Here is a 20,813-nt window from a genome sequence, read left to right on the forward strand (position 1 = left end):
GTAATGTAAGTATCTCCTGTTCAATATTTTCTTTTTGTTCATACGAACATATAGAAATTATGAATCGTGTTTGCACTATAATTGTGAATATTTAAGTTTGGCTCTGTAAATGGTGCTTGTACACTGTTGGGCAAATAAAGCTATTATTATTAAAAGACTAAATTGTAATTTCAAAAAAATATCTGTATTAAAGATTAAATTTTAAAAATTAACGATAAGGTAAACATTAGAAAATGTCACATGTTAAAATTTGAGAAGAATTTTTAATCAATTTAGAATATTTCTTTTTATAATCGTCAGTCAACTGAATTGACACGCAAGATGGGAAGTTATACTGTTTCATTAACTTTCCTACCCTCCTACAAATGTAGAAAATTATCACTTTCATAATATTAGGTGACATTACTGCTCTTTGGGGAGACCTCACAAGAGCAACCCTTCTTTATAGTTATTTACAGGACTCGGTGGATTTTGTAATCATACTCATATTTATAAGGGGGAGTACATATACTTACATGGAAAAATAAAATTGCAGTAAAAATAAATGGCAATTTATTTATCCTTCAATTGGATAGTAAAATTCCATTGTAAAATTATTTAGCAGTGTAATTTTACGTTTTGCCATTGAAATATTACTTTGTGATTATACAAAGAAAAGTATTTTTACCCTGCAATTTTTACAGCTACTTGTGAAATTGCAAAGTAGATTTATATTCAGTTGTATAATTACATTATAATAATATATTCTATAAAGTAACCACAATGTAGCTTTTTATTCCATATACTGTATATATGAAATAAGATTACTTCAAATAATTTACTAAAAGTGCTTTGACATAGGACTTATTATATTGTCTGAATATATCCTCCATCTCATAAAAATTATATTTAAAATTATAGCTAAACCTATAAGGTTAATTAAAAAAGACCTCAAAAGTTTTTCAATATTTCTATTTGATTTTGAACGACATGGAGGTGACATATTTGAAGCAAAATTTATATATTTTTCCTTAATTTTTAAGATATTTATACGAAGTATATTCCTAAATTGTTTGCGCCTTTTTCAGTGTACAGAGATAGATACTGATCGCAAATTATCCACCAAGTTTAGGGTAATGATAACTCTAAAAAAATAATAATATATTGTGAGAATACTTGCTTATAACAAAAAAAATTGAGCATCTTTGACACCACACAGACATCTATCCCTTACATTCTAAGCATATATCTAATTGATTTAGCTATCTTCAATGTGCTTTATATTTGCTTATTTAAAAATTGTTTTATTTATTTATTTGTTTTAGTAAATCTACCCAGTCTTCCCGATGATATACAGATTCACAAAAGGTGAGCAAAAATGAAACCTCGTATTCTTTGGTGAATTTTACGGGAAGGAGAGTCTTTCCTATAAAGTTTTTATCTAGGACGCTTTGTTAAAAAGATAGAGGGTGTTAAACTTAAAAAATATTTTTAATTAAAAAGATAAAAACTTTATAGGAAAGACCCCCTCTTAAAATTCACCAAAGAATACGAATTTTCATTTTTATCATCGTTTGTGAATCACCCTGTATACTGAATTAGTGTCCATCCCGTTCGTTTAACTATTAATTTAGCTATAATACTCAAATTGAAAACATTAGACAAAGAATGAAATAATATCGATTTTAGATAGTGCAAGTATAACAGAAGCATGTAGAGCTCATTATGTTTTTACAAAGAGCAACTATAACAAGTAGGGAGTTAAAAAATACCGATGTCCGAGTCGGGTTGGTTTAGGATGCTGTTGCTTAATTTCGTTGGATCGAAATTCCCTTTTAATTAATTAAAACCCAGGGGTTCAAAATTGTAGTATAAACTGTAAGTCGGACAATCCTCTTACCTACACAGGTCTGGGAACATCAGAGTAATTTCGAAAAGCAATGAGTGATAGCAACGATTTAATCAATACCATTTACGCACTTACCCAAATAGTAAGTACCACACATATGTATCATCAGTCAATGGATAATTGAAATGTAAATATTGTAAATTCATAATTATATTGTAAAGTGTATGTAGTAAATTCGATCAACAAATTGCATATTGAGTATTTTTACAATGGATTGTAAAATTACAATTATACAGGGTGTAACTTTGAATAAAGGTCATATTATAAGGAGGCTTTGACCTAGAAACAAGTATCATAAGTTTGTTTTCTCAAATCCCGTCGTAGATACAGAATTTTTTTAGTAACTCCTTTTTAGTAGGTCTCATATCCCGCCGCTAGACAAACTAGAGTGACCTCAAACAACGCAGCGCGGTTGTCAAAGCGCATGCACATTGCTGTCACATCTAATAATTTAAAGGAAAAGTCATCCACATAAACGAAAAATTAATATATAATATAATAATAAATAATAAAATAAAGTAAATATGTTTACTCACCTGACTTTTAGAGCATATCATATTCTTGAAATCTGTGGCTAATCTTCGAGTGCTGATATTAGGCTTCTCTTCTACGACCTTTAAAATATCCGTTTCTAACTTTCTCACTGTTCCTATCCAATATTAGGGAGTTTTTGCATAAAGTATTTACGAATACGATAAACGTTAAAAACACGTGACTGAATACCGTATTGACAAATAGCGTGTACTGAATGCTTCCAGTTTTTGCATATCGTGTCGTTTATCCGCAATGGTAAAGCGTGTCCTAACCTCAATTCTGACGGTTATGCTTTCATTTGACACTTTTGCGGAAAAAGGCAGTCGGCAAGTGAAAGAAAAATGGATGGATTATATTAATCGTACACAAAACTACTATCCTAAATGCACGGTAAACTAATACCGTAATCTGGATTGGATATCGGAATACCGTAACGATAAACGCCAAAGGTAACTGTCGCACATGCCTCTTACGTGACTATCGTTTACGGTATTCTTAAAACCGATATGCAAAAACTCCCTATTAACGTATTGGTTTTCTCCCATAATTTATTAAGTCTTGGATCAATCTTACAAACATCTACTTACTCAGAACTTATAAGTACATCTGACATTATCATCTCGCAACAACATCGTTTTCTCCTGACAAGAAGCAGGCTTCTAACCATATCAATCCTTTCTTGATTCATATACATGCTATTTCATAATATCATACAATAACTCGAAAACTAAAGCACAAAAATACACTGTACTGTCACTGAACACTGGAATAATTAACTTTTAAGGTTGTGCACTTACACTACACAAAAATACTTTACAAACTAAAATAAAAATGTAACAGAATGAAGTGGTGATGACGTTCGGCCACAAACGTTTCACCGAATTGACATAGCAGTTTGTTTTTTACCCGTTTACCATCCCGTCATTTCAAGCCACATGTGAAATTCGTAAGGGGAACGGGATCGCATTCTGCTTAAATTTAAACTGTTCACGATATTACGTTGTTGCTGCTTTGTTTTGGGTTAATTTAATATGTTGGCTGCTAAAGTGGCTGTATAAGAAAAAAAAATCGCGGAGAATATTAACAGAGACTATGGATTACACAGTTGATATCAAGAAATCATAATAGTACTGTAAAATTTCAAGGATATTATATTAAGTGCTTAAAAAAAAAAATGTATGCTTCCACGGCGAATTTCTTATTTTAATGGATATTGTATTTATATAAATACATTGTTGAGAAAAATAACATCAGCTTATTAAGAAATTCAAAATAACTATGACTATTCACGTTATAAAAAGTCTGCAAGATTTATATTTAATACTTACGGATCATATAAATTCATACGTCAGATATTTTATAACTTGAATGAATAAATGGAAACTGTTGGTTGTTTACAAAAAGTTGCTTAAGGTTGTTATCCATAAATCTAACTGTAAAATGTAACGAAAACTTGAGGTTGAGTTATTATTGGAAAAAATGGTGTTCTATTGACAAGTTCAGTTTATTTTGTAATGTTATACAACGTTCTGTGATGAATATTTGATTATTCCAAGTATTAAACATTCTTAAAACCCGAATGACTTAATTAAGTTAAGAAACTAATATTAGTCTCGTATATTATTAACAGCGTTCTGTTTCAAATGTATCATCCCTATATCCCAGAAACCAAAAATATTCTAAGTTCAGTAAGAAATATCGCGTAATGTACATAAATTATTTAAATTCTCAATACAAATGGCATTACTCCTCATATCTTTTCTCATTATTTACAAACCATTTTAAATAATTCAATCATTTCATTATTTTGTATTCATTAATAGGATAAGAGGTTTGATATCATTTACCAATTAATTATATATGAAATGAAATCCCGTTTGCTAAAAAAATATTTACAAACAATAATGATATTTATAGAAATGCTATACGTTTTTTGAAAAGCAATTTCGGTAAACAAATACGAATAATGAAATGAATAATATATCACGATGAATTATTTTATTTGCTTGTTGAAAAATCTGACATGCTTTTAAAAATCGATTAATTACAAATATTCTGGAAAGCAGTTACAGATTTTTTTTTATTTTAGTACGTTACTTCCTCATTGAGAAACCAATTAAAGATACTACTTCGAGTTATGCTGGAAATTATTATCAACGTCATTATTTTGAATAAAACGTCCTGAATTTTATTTTAATAATAGATTCTGCAAAAATTACACAGGAAAACAAAAACATTTTTTTGGTTTTTAGATCATAGGCTTCTTGTAGGCTTTGATGTGTTGAAACCAAATCTGAAGAGTAAAATAAATTTAATTTTTTAATTTTTTTATAATCACAGGAACAACTCTTCCATATTGAATATGCATTTATCTCAATCTACCTTTGGTAAATATGAAGAAAATGATTTCCTATGAATTTTTGAGTGCTGAACACAAATCTGAATGTCCAAACTTGTCAGAAGGCTTCATTCAGGGCAAAAAGAGCGAAAAAGTGCAAATATATTGAAAAATGAAGTGTAAGGTGTGTTTCCTATGTATTTTTGGATGGTCTTCTAAATCCCTTATCAAAAACGGGACTCTGCCCTTTCAAGAGCAAAAAGAGCAACAATTCTATTCTATTGGAAAATAAAATAATTAAAAGAATAGCCTAACATGACTTAACTAGTTTCAACCAAAGTTTGTGGCTGACTATAAAACTGGTAGAAACTTGGTAGGACCTTTACGAAGGATTAAAACCCTTCCAAAAGTTTGCCGCATGCGTAGGTTGGCTCTAGTTATTTCAGGTTAGGTTATTCTTAAAAAACAATATATGTTTGAGATTTTTCAATAGAATTAAGTTGTTGCTCTTTTTTTCCTTGCAAGTTCAGAGTGCCATTTTTGACATTGGTTTTATGGTGTGCCCAAAAATACATAGGAAAACAAATTATATTGAAAAATATAATTTTGTTTTAGCCTTTTTTGCCGTAAAAAGGGCCGTCCGCCAAGTGTGGATCAGATTCGTATTCAGTATCCAAAAATACATAGGAAATCAATCATCTAGGTTAAAACTGAGATAGAGTCGGTATTCTTCATATGCATTTACCAAAAGTAGTATTGAGAGATTGTATATTCAATATAGAAGGGACTTGTCCCTGAGATTACAAAAAATCTAAACTATGAAAATTGTTTTACTCTTCAAATTTGGTTTCAGCACATCAAAATCTATAAGAAATGATTTAATCTAAAAACCAAAAAAAAAAAAATTTGTTGGACTGTTATTGAACGTATTTAACGTATTTTAGTAACATTTTCCGATACCTACCTATAACGATTTATGTAAATATTGTTTTTTTTAGTATTCATAAAAAATCGCTAGTTGCATAGTAGGATGAAGGAAGCTATGTTATCTAAATTTTCAAAGGAGTGTAAAACAAGATGTGGGACGGAATTATTAACATAGTTACAATCGAATAATATCCAAATATTTTTACCAAATATAGCAAAAATTTATTTTTTTATTTGCAAAAACAGGTACAGATAGATTATAGCAAAATGTTATGTGTCTAAAATTTTGATTACAACATGTAATCGAAATAAAATACAGGGCAACAATATAAAATAGAGAAGACCGTAACAACTTCCAATACAACTAAAAGTGATACAGTTTTTAAAATATTGTCACCATAGAAGTAGAGCCTACCTATACCTAAATTAAAAAATATATATTTATTTTTTTCTTAGAGAATCGGCGCTTGTCTTGATAAACTTTGTATATTGTTAGATTTGAAGGCGTGCATTTACATATAACTTTTTCAATTAAAAATATCGGCATAGAAAATACCCATCAATATAATATCAGTAATATTCTATATTTTCAAAAATACGAAAATTTTATTTAAAAAAAACTTACTATACACTTTGCACTTGTCTCAAAAACAAAAGACGACAGTTCCATAAAAAAAATATAGCTTCATTCATCGACAATTTATTTTTCCCAACCTAAATTTCACCTACTTGAAATATACCACATATTGGAACTTATTATTATATACATGACTGTGTCTTTGAGTAGTTATTTCGTTGATATAGGTATGAAATATTTTTCTCAATAAAAGAGTTCTCAATGATTACCGGCGCCTTCGCCATATTTTTAAATCTATAAATATGTTATTTGTTTACGTTTTGAATAAATCGTGCAGTTGCTCCTGCTCTCACGATTTTAAAACCCATACTTTTAAATTAATCAATATTGATTTACCTCGACGAACAAACTTGCGTGATTAATAATATGGTAAATGCCTGGTATGCTATAATGTTACAGTTTTAAGACGTAGGCAATTTCAAGTGGTTACAGATTTCTATCTGTATCTCTTGTGAGCCGCCGTATTATAAAATACTTGATGCTAACAAAACCTTTGCTATTCAAATCAATACATTCTGGCATACCTGGATTGGAATGCCTCTCAATGTAGCTGTTGAGCACAAAAAAGAAAATAATGAAGCGTCGTAGTTCTTCGCTTGTTTCAACAAATGGTATTAGACAGAGTGCCCTAATTTATAGGTGACCAGGCCATTAAAATAAATAAAAACAAACCAAATTCAAATATATTTCATTTTATTTAACCTAAGGACGCGCATATTTTGTTTCCTCAATTTTGCAAACCGTAGCCTTCTAGAATTTTTTTAGACGCCAATTTTTTAAAACTGTATTAGTATTTCTTTTATTCGATATCTAATAAATAACACGGGGTTATTCTACACTTCTCAAAATACTTACGTGTTAGTTTTTTTATGAAAACCTATTAATTTTTAAATTTTTATGTAAAAATTTACAGTTCCCAGGTATTTTCATTCCGATTATGCGCTTTATTCACTTAATTTTTTGTTTTTTTCTTGAAGAAATACTAGATTAGAATTAATAACATTTTTCAAAAAGATTTATAATTTTCAGTGTTTTAATTTACAAATATGCGCGGTCTTAAATAAAAAAAGGTATTTTCATGTTCTTTTTTTTACTTATTGCATTGGGGCACGTACATCTATACGATATCTGTGAAAAATTATTTACTGAAATGAAAGAATTATGAAATATTACAAAATTTACAAAAAAAAAACAATTATACCTATAAGTAAACTAAAACGTAAATTCGAAGAACAGTGGAATTACTTATCTAGAACTTCTTAAAAATTGCTTAAAACCCAAATACTATTCTTAAATGTGCATGTCTGTTTTTGATTATACAGGGTATTTTTTAAGACGTTGTCATAACTGCGAGTGGTAGTTCCGTGAATTATTTTAGGCCAAATATCCTTAATGAACTATTTGAATCATTGTAGCCCAAAAAGTCTTAATAAACGAAATTCAGGTTTAAGAAATATCACATTTATATAAATATTTCTCAATATAAATGAGGTAGGTTGATAAAATTTGGAGTAATAACTTATTTAATTAGAGGCAGTCGGTGGTTGATATTTGGAGACATTGACACTAAGAACTCAAGTTAGTAGAAATTAGATTAGATTATTACTTTATTTGAAATCTAGTCAATCTAGAATTTTTTTTAGATTTGAAATAAACTTATCACGCTGTTAACTACATCGAAAATAACTTATTTCCATCAAAATACGATTTTGAAAAAGTGCAAACATCAAAAATACGAAAAAATTATAGAAAGAATAGAAGTGAGGCGAGGCTTAAATAAATGAATAAAATTTCTACATGATTTTTTGATTTTCAAAAATTGTATTTCAAAAAAAAATTTCCACATTCTTCATGAAGCGAACAGTTTTAAATATTTTATTTTTTTTTTATACGTGTATATCTAAAGCTTATTTTGAACATTTGTGGATTAAAATGAAACATAGGTACCTTTTTTTCTTGTAGCTAACAATAAAAATGGAATTTACAAATTATTCAATAAAATGCATTGGATTTCATAGTGACGTTGTCTCCTATATCAGCCACTGGTTGACATAATTGGCAACAATTCAGTAAAGTTTTACTTTTAATTACTTAAGCCATTAGCCCAAGTTTCAAAAAAACAATGTACGTAAAACATCCACAGAAATTTTGAAAAAATATACCTATTTCTATAAAACTTTTTGATCTAAAATAATCAAAGAACAACCTCTTCAAATTATGACGTATAAAAAATTACCCTATACCATATAGGCACCTACTATGTTTTTTCTTATTGTATTGTAATAATTGTTAATTAAGTTGTTATTTTTTTGAAAGAGTATAAATACATTTCAAATTACTGTGTAAAAGAAGATTCATTAATTTAGTTTATTGGAGCATGAATAATTTTAATCAGGTCAGCAGTGAAACGAATTTTTCTTGGTACAAACAAAAACTGTTTTGTGAAACAACTTTTCGCCTCCCTGTAAAAGTTATGTCGCGCCTCAATTTAACGGCATGGCCGCAGAAAACAAATAACGTTACCTCAATATACTTTTATCACTACACGAGAAACACCTTCACAATAAATAATGTATCAGCGGAAGAGTTCCCATAAACGTCGCCGTGATGTTTATAAAAGAGGCACCGAGACGAAACCGGCGTCGCGCGGATATTAGTGGGCGTTCACACACTTAAAGGGACTAATAAGTAAACATTTAGAAAACACTTAACAACATTCGAAGTCGGATATCGTTGTAAATTTCCAGAGGACGCGAGAATTGACGGGATAGTTCTTGCGCTGCTCCGGCCGGCCTAGCGTCGACGAGATTCGCCGCGTGCAATCAAGCAGGTGTTGCGCTCCGGGGTCGTGTTGACACCACCCTCCGAAAGCATCGCGAACACTGCACTGACTCCGCCCGGACGGCAGAGCTGGCGCCCGGAATCGGCCGACTCCGGGCGGCTGTCGTCGAGCGCAGACGTCCTCCGGAGCCCCGGAAACAACGGCCGTGAAATCGCTCCATTTGATGCTGGTACCTGCCGGAGTGTCATGTTGCATCTTGTTACCTCTAGATTGAATGATATTTTGTTAAGGCCTCCCCTGGCAACAATTTCTGGATTTATTTAAGGGAGATCGATTTCACGGTGCTGAAAATTTAGGGCGAGCACACGATGGTGTTGCGAAATTGGATTGGTGCATATTAAGTTAAAGTCAAATTAAGACCGTGTAACCCCCGGTCGACACTGACGCCAACAATGTTACCTAACTATGTTAATCAACAATGTTCACTAACAATGTTCACGAACAATGTCACAAAATTTAAATTTTTATTATTGACACCCTAATAACATTGTTCGCTAACAAAATTTAATGAGTCATCTACAAGCGGTAAACGTCCGAATGTTATTTAGTTATTTGTTTTATTGTTATTATTCTGTTTATTATTTCATTAATTATTTTTTACAAGCTTTTATTTAACTGTTAGTATGGGTCAAATCTTGCATACACGTTTAGTTTGAATGACAATGCATGGTTAGCTAAGTGACCTCATTCTAAATCCAATATGGTGGACTCCCAAAGATGGCGGACCATTAATTTTTAATGCACGCCCTTGGTATGGGTATCAAATGAAAGGGTTTGCTAAGAAGAATACGAAAATAAAAATGAAGTAACTAAAAGCTTGTCTTAAAAAAATTATACATGAAATTATTTTATTGTTAATTTTTAAGTAGTATGTGTTCACACAAAAAATGTTGTTACATGGTGAAACAAAAAAACTTACATATTCAATTATTCGAAAAACACGTCTGCCTATGGAGTATTGTGTAACCTGAAGGGTTATTTCTTTATTTACCTATCTACCGTTATGACATAACGATACTAGATTTCAAAAGAGTTATTTATACGTGGGAACCTATGGAATGTTGTGTGTTCAGAGAATGAATTTCAGGCACTTACCATCCGTTGCTTACGTAGAATGTAATCCAGTGACTGGCTTACAGGGTAACACTGAAGTTGGAAGAACACAAAAGAAACACCAACACATTGCAAGAAGGGTTTTAATAACCATTAAAAACAAAACAAACAAAATAGCGATGACACAGCGGACTCGAACAAACATTAATAATTAATTTACTCGCGATAGCGTACCGAGATTCAGGGAATGCAGATCCATAGCAAAATTTGGAAAGACTTTATCCATTATCAAATTAAATTAAAATAACCCGAGACTCTAAAACTAAGTAGATTGCTCAGTGTGAAACCCAAGGAAAAACTGCCTTTTTTCGGAGATATCTCCTGAATTCGACACGCCCATTTCTTGGGTCCAGAAGTTTCTGTTCTTATCTCATTGGTGGGCTCCCTGACTATCGAGGGTTGAAATGGCTTAACTATACCATGTTAATACCTAACTGACTGAATTTACAATTATATGAATAATTTTGTGACTAAACTGAACTTACGAGTAATCCTACACCTTCCTCTAGTGACTCCGTATACGGGTAGCAATATATATAGTATAGCAATACGGGACGGATTAGTCAATCTCATTTAATATATTCTTATAGCTTGGAAAATCCGCCTAAAAACCAGCTATTTGATCTATTATTATTTTCCTCGGAATATTCTAACAACTTATTTAAATATCTTGGAATTCCTACGTCTTTTCGAATGTATTTCGCGCGTTATTAGAAATATCGATTTTTCCCTTCGCCATGGCCTAAACCGAAGCAGTTAGGTCGATACCAGATGCCCAACACATGGCACCGACGGTCTAATTTAACTTGTTCGAAAACATTGCTAAATTTTATAAAACCTTCTCTGAAGGGCGGCTTTGCAAATTTATTACTCCCGGTGACAAAAGGCACTAGTCTCTCGACGATTTTATGACAACGCTAGACCTACTTGAAATTCCTTAACCTTACAATAATTAGTATTGACTGAAATATTTTAGTGTCTGTTGGCCTATCCGTTCCGAGAACTAACAAATAAACTACCACGCGTCCCGGCTTTTGTTACAGTTGGAATAAAATAATATATAAATGCAATAAAGAGAAAAGATATTTGGTATAGCATAGGAGTGAATTTGAGTGTATGTGCTGAAGAAGCTAAGCAAAAGTGACATATTTTTGGAAATTAATTACATTAGTGTGCAGTAACAGCAATTGACTGCTACCTTTTAATGCAAACACATTCTAGTATTATTCAACTGTCAAAAACTTAAATTTTTTATAGTAAAGTGGCAACCTATACAGTGTATCCACGTCAAGAGCCATCCTTTTAAAATCTTTATTTTTTGACGATTAATTTTTATTTTGTTAGGTATGTATTTAAAATGTGGATCCGACAAGTTAATAACTTTATACATATGGCCAAAACTACGACCACTTTTATGGGCTTCAAAAAGTGACGGCAAAATCTTATTTAGGAAAACTTAAAACCCACCTGTACTGATTTTGAGTGTTCGGGTGTTCTAAGATATAGAGTGCTCAAGAAAAACATTTTTTAGTTGTAGGAATTTTTATTTTTTTAGTACTAATACAAATTATTTTTAATCAATATCTACAATTCTTTACAAAATAATGAAACTAAAACATAACAAAAAACTTACTTTGACTTAAAGCCTTATTTAAAAAAATAAGTTGTAGAAACATTAATCAATTTAACGATTCTTACTTTTTCGTGTAATATTTAGTTTAATTGTTCTTTGCTAAAATGCATCTGTGAAAACAAAAATTGCTATCTTAGTAACCAGCTAAATGTTAAGTAGTTTGCAATATTATGTTGTTTCAAGTGAACAAAAAGCATAAAAATGTAATATTCTTTACAAAAAAAAAAGTGGAAATAATAAGATTAGTTGGTGAGAGAACACGTGCTTTTCATGAAACAGTTAATGAGTATTAACCATGTAACCAACAATTTTTACCAATACGAGACAGTTAACAGACTTCCAATCCAACATCGTGATCGAGAGCGAAGAGGAAACCAAATAATTCTTGATTATTTCATTATCCGCCGGGATCCCCAGACTTTTGCCCCCATGATTTCTTTTTTTTGAGCCATATTAAAAAATGAAATATATACTCCAAGGCCTCAGACACAGGATGAGCTTAGTAATAGCATTAAAGTTTGTCAGAATCGACAGACACTTAAAAAATTTAATATCGAATAATCGTGGACCAATTGAAAAATGTATAAGGAAATCGAAAATTGATAACGTTTAACTTCTTTTACAAATTTGTTACGTTTTAATATCGTCAATTTATAGAAAATTGTAAATATTAATTAAGCATAAATTACATAAAAAAAATCCTTCGACTAAAAAGTTTTTCTTCTAGGGCACCCTGTATTTTAGAACACTCGAAATTGGTGCAGGCAATTTTTAAATTATCCTAAATAAGATCACCCCTTTCCTAAAAAAAATATCCCTAATAGGTTTTGAAATTTGAGCCTATAAAAGTGGTCGTATTTGCCCATCATCACTGCTCAAACCTAGAGTTACCTGCTAATCGAATGCGCATTTTGAATACCTACCTACCTAACAAAAAATATATAATTAAATACGATTTTCTTTCACAGAAAAAATTGTTATAAGTACCTGAATGTCTTAGTTACTATTTAGCAGGATGACAGTTGATTACGTTAATTTTAATGTGTGTAGATATCATGCTTCTTTTTCCTCTTCCTTTTTTTCCCTTTCTTTTTATTTTTTATTCTTCAATCCAACACATTTAGTGTTTCAAAAAATTACAACTTATTTTATTGCTTGAATAATCAAATTATCAAATTGGATTTATATTATGAGTACCTTACCTATTATTACAACATTTTGATAACCACTTGTTTCTCATATAAATATAAAATAGTATAAAAGCAGCATTACTACCATTTGGAATGATGATTCAGTTAAAACAGTAAGGTCAAATAAGTTGGCTGGTTGCATTCACAAAATAACCCGTTGCCCCTGTCTAAATTGTGAAAACATATAATATTTATACAGGGTGATTCAAAAAAACCTCTGACAGACTTCTAGGGTAGATAACGAGATATAGGGCGTCAAAGTTTCTGTAAAATTAAACATTGTCTGCAATAATTCAGAAATGCCTGAACATTTCTATTTCAAAATTGCTATGCGTAGTTAGCACCTTAAGACCAATGATTGATGTACTGCTCAAAATTTTATGAGCAGCAGTGTCGTAGAGACGGGGTCAACGTGACTCTTTTTTAAAAATATTTTCTACGCCACTGCTAATTTTGTCAAAAGGGCACTATTTTCGTGTAAAGTGTTCAATTGTCTATCGAATTGGTCTCTTGCAAAATTTTGATTAAAGCAACCATTTTTAAGAGAAACACCTTTGTAGAAAATTTGTAAATCCAATTTTATTTTCATTCATTTTAGTTTCGCATAGTAGGCTTATGCTATTCAAAATAAAATTAAACATCGCCTGTCACTAATGTCAATATGTACAAGTGAGTTAAATAAACTAGATTATAAGCTTCTTTTTGTCATTTTTACGCTTTAATTTTACGGAAACTTTGACGCCCTGTATCTCGTTAAGGAGGCATTTGCGACCCTATGTTTATTAAGACTTTTCGTATTAATTTTTCATGTATTACTTACCCTAGAAGTATGTCAGCGGTTTTTTGAATCATCCTGTATAAACACACCGTACAACAAACTTCATTCTTCGATATTATTTTATGCCTGAAGTATGTATCATATACTTACTCAAAGCAACAAAAATTATTAGTATAAGATTTTACTGTATGGTATGGTGTCCTTGTTTCTAAAATTACCCAACTTTTTTCTAATTTCATCGCAACTCCATCATCTTGCCATTCACAAGATTCTCACGGCGAACCTTTTATTTGGAACACGGGCAAAAAAGTCTGCTTGCTTTTTCAGTAAACATGGAATTCGTTCGAATATTTGAAATGTATTTCCTATTTGTCGACAGTCACGTTCAAATTCTCGTGAAGTAAAGAAGCGATATTGAACAAGGGGTGTCCCACATACAATGGATGTTCTTTATATTGCGTAATTGTGTGGGTTTACAATGGTAAACAATCATTAATGTGATTAAAGGTTATAAAGTTAGAATATGCTATAGAAAGTGGCCGATATTTTTTCGATAATGATTATGCCGAAGCACTTTATTATCAAATAAATCGATAATACGACTGCTTCTTGATAAAACAATCTTTTTCGTACACGGTGTTATAGAAAAGTAGGTCAAGTCGTTAGCCACAGGTTCTTTGATCGAAGATAATAGGATTTTCCTCATGACGTTTCTTATTTAGGCATATCCTTTTCAAGGTTCAGGCTGTCACAGTTAAATTTTAAAAAAGATTTCTTATAATAATTCTGTCGTCTTTTATTATATTAAACTAAAATTAAACGCTCTTCATAAAATTGTAGTTAAAAACATCGAAGCTCAACGTAGCAAGTGAGGTTGAGGTACCTCTGACTTTTTCCACTTCACGCTCATGATTATTTACCATACCAATTGCTCCTTTTTTAAAATTTTACACTGTAAAAAAAAATCACTCAAATTTCACTCAATTTCCTCACTAATGTATTAATTTTCAGTACATTAGTATGAGTTCAACTGAGTGAAACTATTGCATCAGAAATGAGTAAGTTTTACTCAAACTATTATTGAGTAATTTTTTACACAGACTTGGTTTATATTCTCTTTAAATTTTAATTTAGATATCATTGTATCAAAGTCATAAACTTCTAAGCTGCCACAGTGGTTTCTACACAGATCTGTTTTAGAGACAATATTTTAGGTCTCGATTAAAGGAAGTGGTGAACTGATCGGACGAATAGATTGCCACAACCTATATTATACGTTACATATAGATAACAATTTAACTATCCGTTTATTTAACCAAATATTAATCGAGACTTAATATATTGTATTTAATTATTGTAATTAAATCACTGTATTTAAATACAATTTCCACTGGAATAACCAGATAAACCAATACTTGTCCAATTCTAAAGCACATCATACGCCATACTGCCATCCACCACGCCACGGTCACGAAATAACCTAATGGGACAATTGGAACAGACAAAAACAATGCATCTGGATATGAAAAAGGATGGGAAATGAGGACATTTACTCTGATTTAGGTACAAGTGCACCAAATACGAGTTTACGTGAAGAATTTATTTAAGGAGTGCCTGTATTTGAGTAAAAGTGCTCAGTTTTAGTTTAAATATAATCACAATTGAGTAAAATGATCAAAATGCCCAATATCGAGTGAAAATGTGTGAAAAATGTTGAGTGAAAATAATTTCACGAACCTTTGTTGCTTTCAGTCACACCGATTGCTTTACTGTATATACACTCCAATTTTCTTTAATTAACTAATGCTTTGTGAGATATTGCTACTTTATTGGATATGCGATACGAAAATTTTTTTGTTTACGTTACTTAAAGCTCATTCTTAAAAAATTGCATACTTTGAAACATCGACATTAGCAAGAGTTTAGGCTAAACGTTCTTCTAACTTAATCTAATTTAAAAAATTAGATTAATTTAGTATGAGATTTTAAAATAGCTGTAGGTATTCTAATGTTGAATATCAGATCGCAAAAAAAACAAAAGAAAACGGTGTTAAAAATTAAAAGTAAAAAATGTTTACCCTTTCCACGAATGACTATGTTCTACTAATGAGAAACAACCAAATATGCTGGAAAATTTATATTTTTAGTCTTTTAGGATACTTTATACTAAAAATAAGTAAATAACAAAAAAATTGCTGATATTCTTAATTGCAAAACTGGTATTGTTAAATAGAAAATTGATGCTATCCAAGAACATTTTTGTAAAGCTTTACTTAGTTCATTGCTTAAATTAATAATATGACACTCTATATTTGGAAAAAACGACGCGTATGTGAAAAATAGCATAAGCAAAGTCTCATTATTTTTGTCCAAAGAATCTTGGTTCACGGCTTGACCTACGTCTTTGTAATAATGATAAACAAAAGTAATTTAATGTTGCCTTATTATAATAATTCTTCTCTCTATACAGACGTACAAAATTGTTTAAATTACAAATAAACACCCTTGAATTATGACTTCAGATTTCTTGAAACTTGTACCTAGTGTCTGAGCAACAGTATGGAAGCAGAGATTGTTTTGAGGCTGCATATTTTTTTTGAGGATACTAACATCCCAAAAGATGATCAGAGTAATTTGACGAAACGTGAAATGATAGACGATGAGAGTTTCCAATTCAATATCTTACTTTCTTAGTAAAAACAAGTTCAAAACTCGTCTATGGATTGAAAAAAACATTTACTTAGTTGGAAACTTACATAAGAAAGCGGTGACAAAGATGGTACAACATGAATCAAATATCATATCAAAAACCTTTTTTGCAAATCGACAGCAAAGGTGTGTGTAAGGCAAATTAGGTGTGTTACAAATATTTCATATTATTTAATGGCCTTCCCTCGTACATATGTATTTTTGATCTTTCAGGAGAAACGCTTAAAGAAATTGGTTCAATTGCATCTCAGACTAAGCAGCTGTTTATTGACTCGCTTATTCACTATTGCACTTGGCAAATAATTTAGAGATTGTCGGCAGGAATCTAACTGGTCGATCTTTCAGCGAAAGCAGCAGACCAAGTTAGTTAAATCCGATCTCGACCTAAATATCTTAAGCATTGTTTTCTATCTCATGCAAAATTGTTAGTGGTTAGTAAACTAGCGATATTTCTTATTGATGCACATGGGAACTCTAACCATTATCATGATAAATGTGGACATTATTTTATACAGGGTGACACTTTTAAAAGTTTCTCCAGTAACTATACATGTCCCAAACTTGTTTTTATGATACGGAAAAGAGAATTTAAATTAGGTAACAATTACGTTTTGTTTATTACCCTGTAGACTATGAAAACTGATTTTCATCAATATCACGTTTGTTGAATTTGGTTCTCAGTCTCCGAATAATTTCGAAATAAGAATTGAATAGACATAAAAGTGTCGAAATTTATTTATTGGATTTTACTTTACTTTAACAATTGCGACTGATGTCTTGTTTTAATGAATGATTTACGATGATTAGTTAATATTTTACGATGACCAAACATTAACAGCAAATTCCATGTCAAAGTCTAAAAGTTATATGTTATGAGGAAAAACCTCAGAAGAAAGGTTACAGATAAACTTTTAACTACTTTGGTCCTGGGAACTCCAAGATGGTGATTATGCAATCAGGACTTTTCTGCTTGGATACCTACTGAATTTGATGTATATGTTGCAGGCTAGTTGCTAACTCAGTCTTTTTATAAAATACCTAGGCGTTTTATAAATGACTAGGTAAATTGTAAAATGATACGTAAATACAATTTTTTTACAATTCGACTGAAAATTTTATGCGTTTCATAAAACGTCTAAAAGTCTTATTGTAAACGCATCTTAATTTTCAATATCTTTAGAACATAAATGACATTCTCGAGACGTTTTGTAAACGAATGAAAATCAATTAGGAATTTCTTGAAAGATCAATTTATATTATTCCTAGTTCGTACAATCTAGCGTACAAATAAAAAGTATTTTTGACTGTATATAATAATGCATGAAAAAATAAATGCTAATTCCTACATCTGATTTTTTCCTAAATCTGCAAAGTTTAAGTATGTATTATATTACTTATTTGAACAAGCTCGGTTCTGATGGATCTTCTAATATCTTGAAACCTAAGTTTTTAAAGTAAAAATAGCAGAAAAAATACTGCTAATTTAGCGTTTGTTTACATAATGTCATACCACGGTACAAACTCATAGCATGAAGTGGAAAACTAACCTAGAAACTATAAAATTTATAATCTTGCCTTATAATTCGCAAGCAGTCTCATTACAATAACAATATATGTACAGTATACAGAGTGAGTCAGTTTTTTGTGGTAAGATTTTAACAGTTGATGGAGATTCATTTTTTAATAAGAAAAGTTCTTCTAAACGTAGGTCTTAGAACGCTTCGTTTGTGAGATATAGGGTGTTGAAAACAAACTTTTTTAAGAATTTTTCTTAATATCTCTAAAAGACCGACATATATTGAACTGAAATTTGGTATTAATAACACATTAGTTATGGTGAATAAAATAAAGATATCTGTTATCTATTTCACCCACCAGTGACGTGCCTGAGATGGGTTACTGCCCCCTTTAAAAAAATAATTCGTACGCCCGTGAATTTTTCTGGAAAATACATAACATCATTTCTAAATTTTTTAATCCATTCTGAACAACATTCTGAACAAAACAGATCTCTTTAAATTTTTTCTAAAATTAACGGTTTTTGGTTAAATTCATTTGGCATGAAACTGTTCCAACGATATTGGTACCTAATACTTTTGTGAATTAATAAGACAAATATGATGTGCACTGAAAATTAACAAAAACGATTGAATGAATAATAACACTTGATGGAGAATCATTTTTTAATAAGAAAAGTTCCTATAAACATAGGTCTTAAAACGCTTCGTCTGTGAGATATAGGGATATAAGACCAACAGATATTAAACTGAAATTTGGCATGAAAAAACAAACACAGAACTTAAAAAAAGAACTATTTGACACACACGTTACACAATGTTTGCGTTCTTATGTCAACGTTATGACATTTAATCGTTTTTGTTGATTTTCAGGGTACATCATATTTTTCTTATTACAAAATAAATGTATTACAACAGTTTCATGCCAAATGAATTTAACCAAAAACCGTTCATTTTATAGAAAATTGAAAAAGATTTGTTCAGAATTGATTAAAAAATTTAGAAATGATGTTATTTTTCAGAAAAATCCACGGGCGTACGAATTATTTTTTTAAAGGGGGCAGTAACCCACCTCAGGCACGTCACTGGTGTGTGAAATGGATAACAGATATCTTTGTTTTATTCACCATAACTAATGTGTTATTAATATGTACCAAATTTCAGTTCAATATATGTTGGTCTTTTAGAGATATTAAGAAAAATTCTTAAAAGAAGTTTGTTTTCAACACCCTATATCTCACAAACGAAGCGTTCTAAGACCTACATTTATAGGAACTTTACTTATTAAAAAGTGATTCTCTATCATCTGTTAAAATCCTACTACAAAAAACTGACTCACCCTGTATATTCGGTATATTCTAGGTACAATAGTACAGTGACAGCTGTCAAAGTACAATGTCATTGTAAGTTGACTATAGTTGTTCAATTGAAAGGGGAAGGACTTTGACAATAAATTAAAAATCAACACATTAAATCAAAATTTAAAGTGAAGAGAGAATTAAAGAGAATATTAAGAAAATCTAACACTGTAGTAACTAGTTATAACAAAAATTAATTTGATTTTTTTATTGATTCTAAAAAATTATTGTCAATAGCATTATAATAAGAGTGCAGTGAAAATTTAAAACATACTTTCGCAAGTGCGGTCACTAGGAAACAGACCGGAAAACAGAAAGTTAGTTGATTTTGAAATTGGAAGAGAGAGAGGCTACTAAAAATTTTGCATCACACAAACTTTTGGGTAAAAACTGATGAAACGTAATATAAAGTCGGAAAATACAGAAACAAACATTTGAAGACGCATATAGAGAAGATATAACAGGAAAACAAAAATTTCATACATTTACTACATTACATCTGACCTCAGAGGGTAGTGTATTTTTAGATTTTAATTTTTACATAAAGAAAAATACTATAATCGATTGTTATTATCATTTTTATCTGAAGATTTTTTTTATCGAAACGATCGTATTTGTTTTACAATAAATTATTTATTGGTTACCTGTTCTCCAGTAAATTAATAATTACTCAAGAAATTATATGGTCAGAAAGAAATTTTATATATTTATAACAATATATATCCAAAAAAGTGTTACCAAAGACTTTGATATAGACTATATTACGTTTCTATTAAGATTACACGTTCAATGAAATTTATACCCAAGGATATCGAAGCCTTATATCAATTCGATATTTGGTATGCAGGATAAGTAGGGTCCCTAGAATAGTATATGATAGTTATGGAGAAGAAACTTTTCTGAAGGGTATATAGAGTTATCCTATCGTAAAGTGTCTTATCGTATGCATCAGCATAGCTTCACTTTATACGTGTTATCTCTGCCTTTGCGCCGAGTAGCAAACTCCCGACTAAATTAATAAAATGTACGAGGTGTCCCAGTTTGTTAATTTTGTAACCGTTATATAAATATATAAATAAATAAATAAATACATAGGCAAATAATAATAATAATAAGTCAACAACATATATGAACAAACCAAGGAAGTCTCAAATCGAAGAACATGAATTATTCAAATATTTATTTAGGATTTAATCAAAACGGAAAGTTGAATCATGCCACTACAAAACGAGATCTTGAGCAGAATTACACAAAAAAGAAATTCTGTCTACTATTTAAGTCAAAACTAAACTCGAAAAACCTGTTTAAAGCCATTAACTCCTTCGCCGTTCCAATCATTACATACACTT

Source organism: Anoplophora glabripennis, unplaced genomic scaffold, assembly GCF_000390285.2.
Source record: "Anoplophora glabripennis isolate ALB-LARVAE unplaced genomic scaffold, Agla_2.0 scaffold142, whole genome shotgun sequence".
Taxonomy (NCBI): Eukaryota; Metazoa; Arthropoda; class Insecta; order Coleoptera; family Cerambycidae; genus Anoplophora; species Anoplophora glabripennis.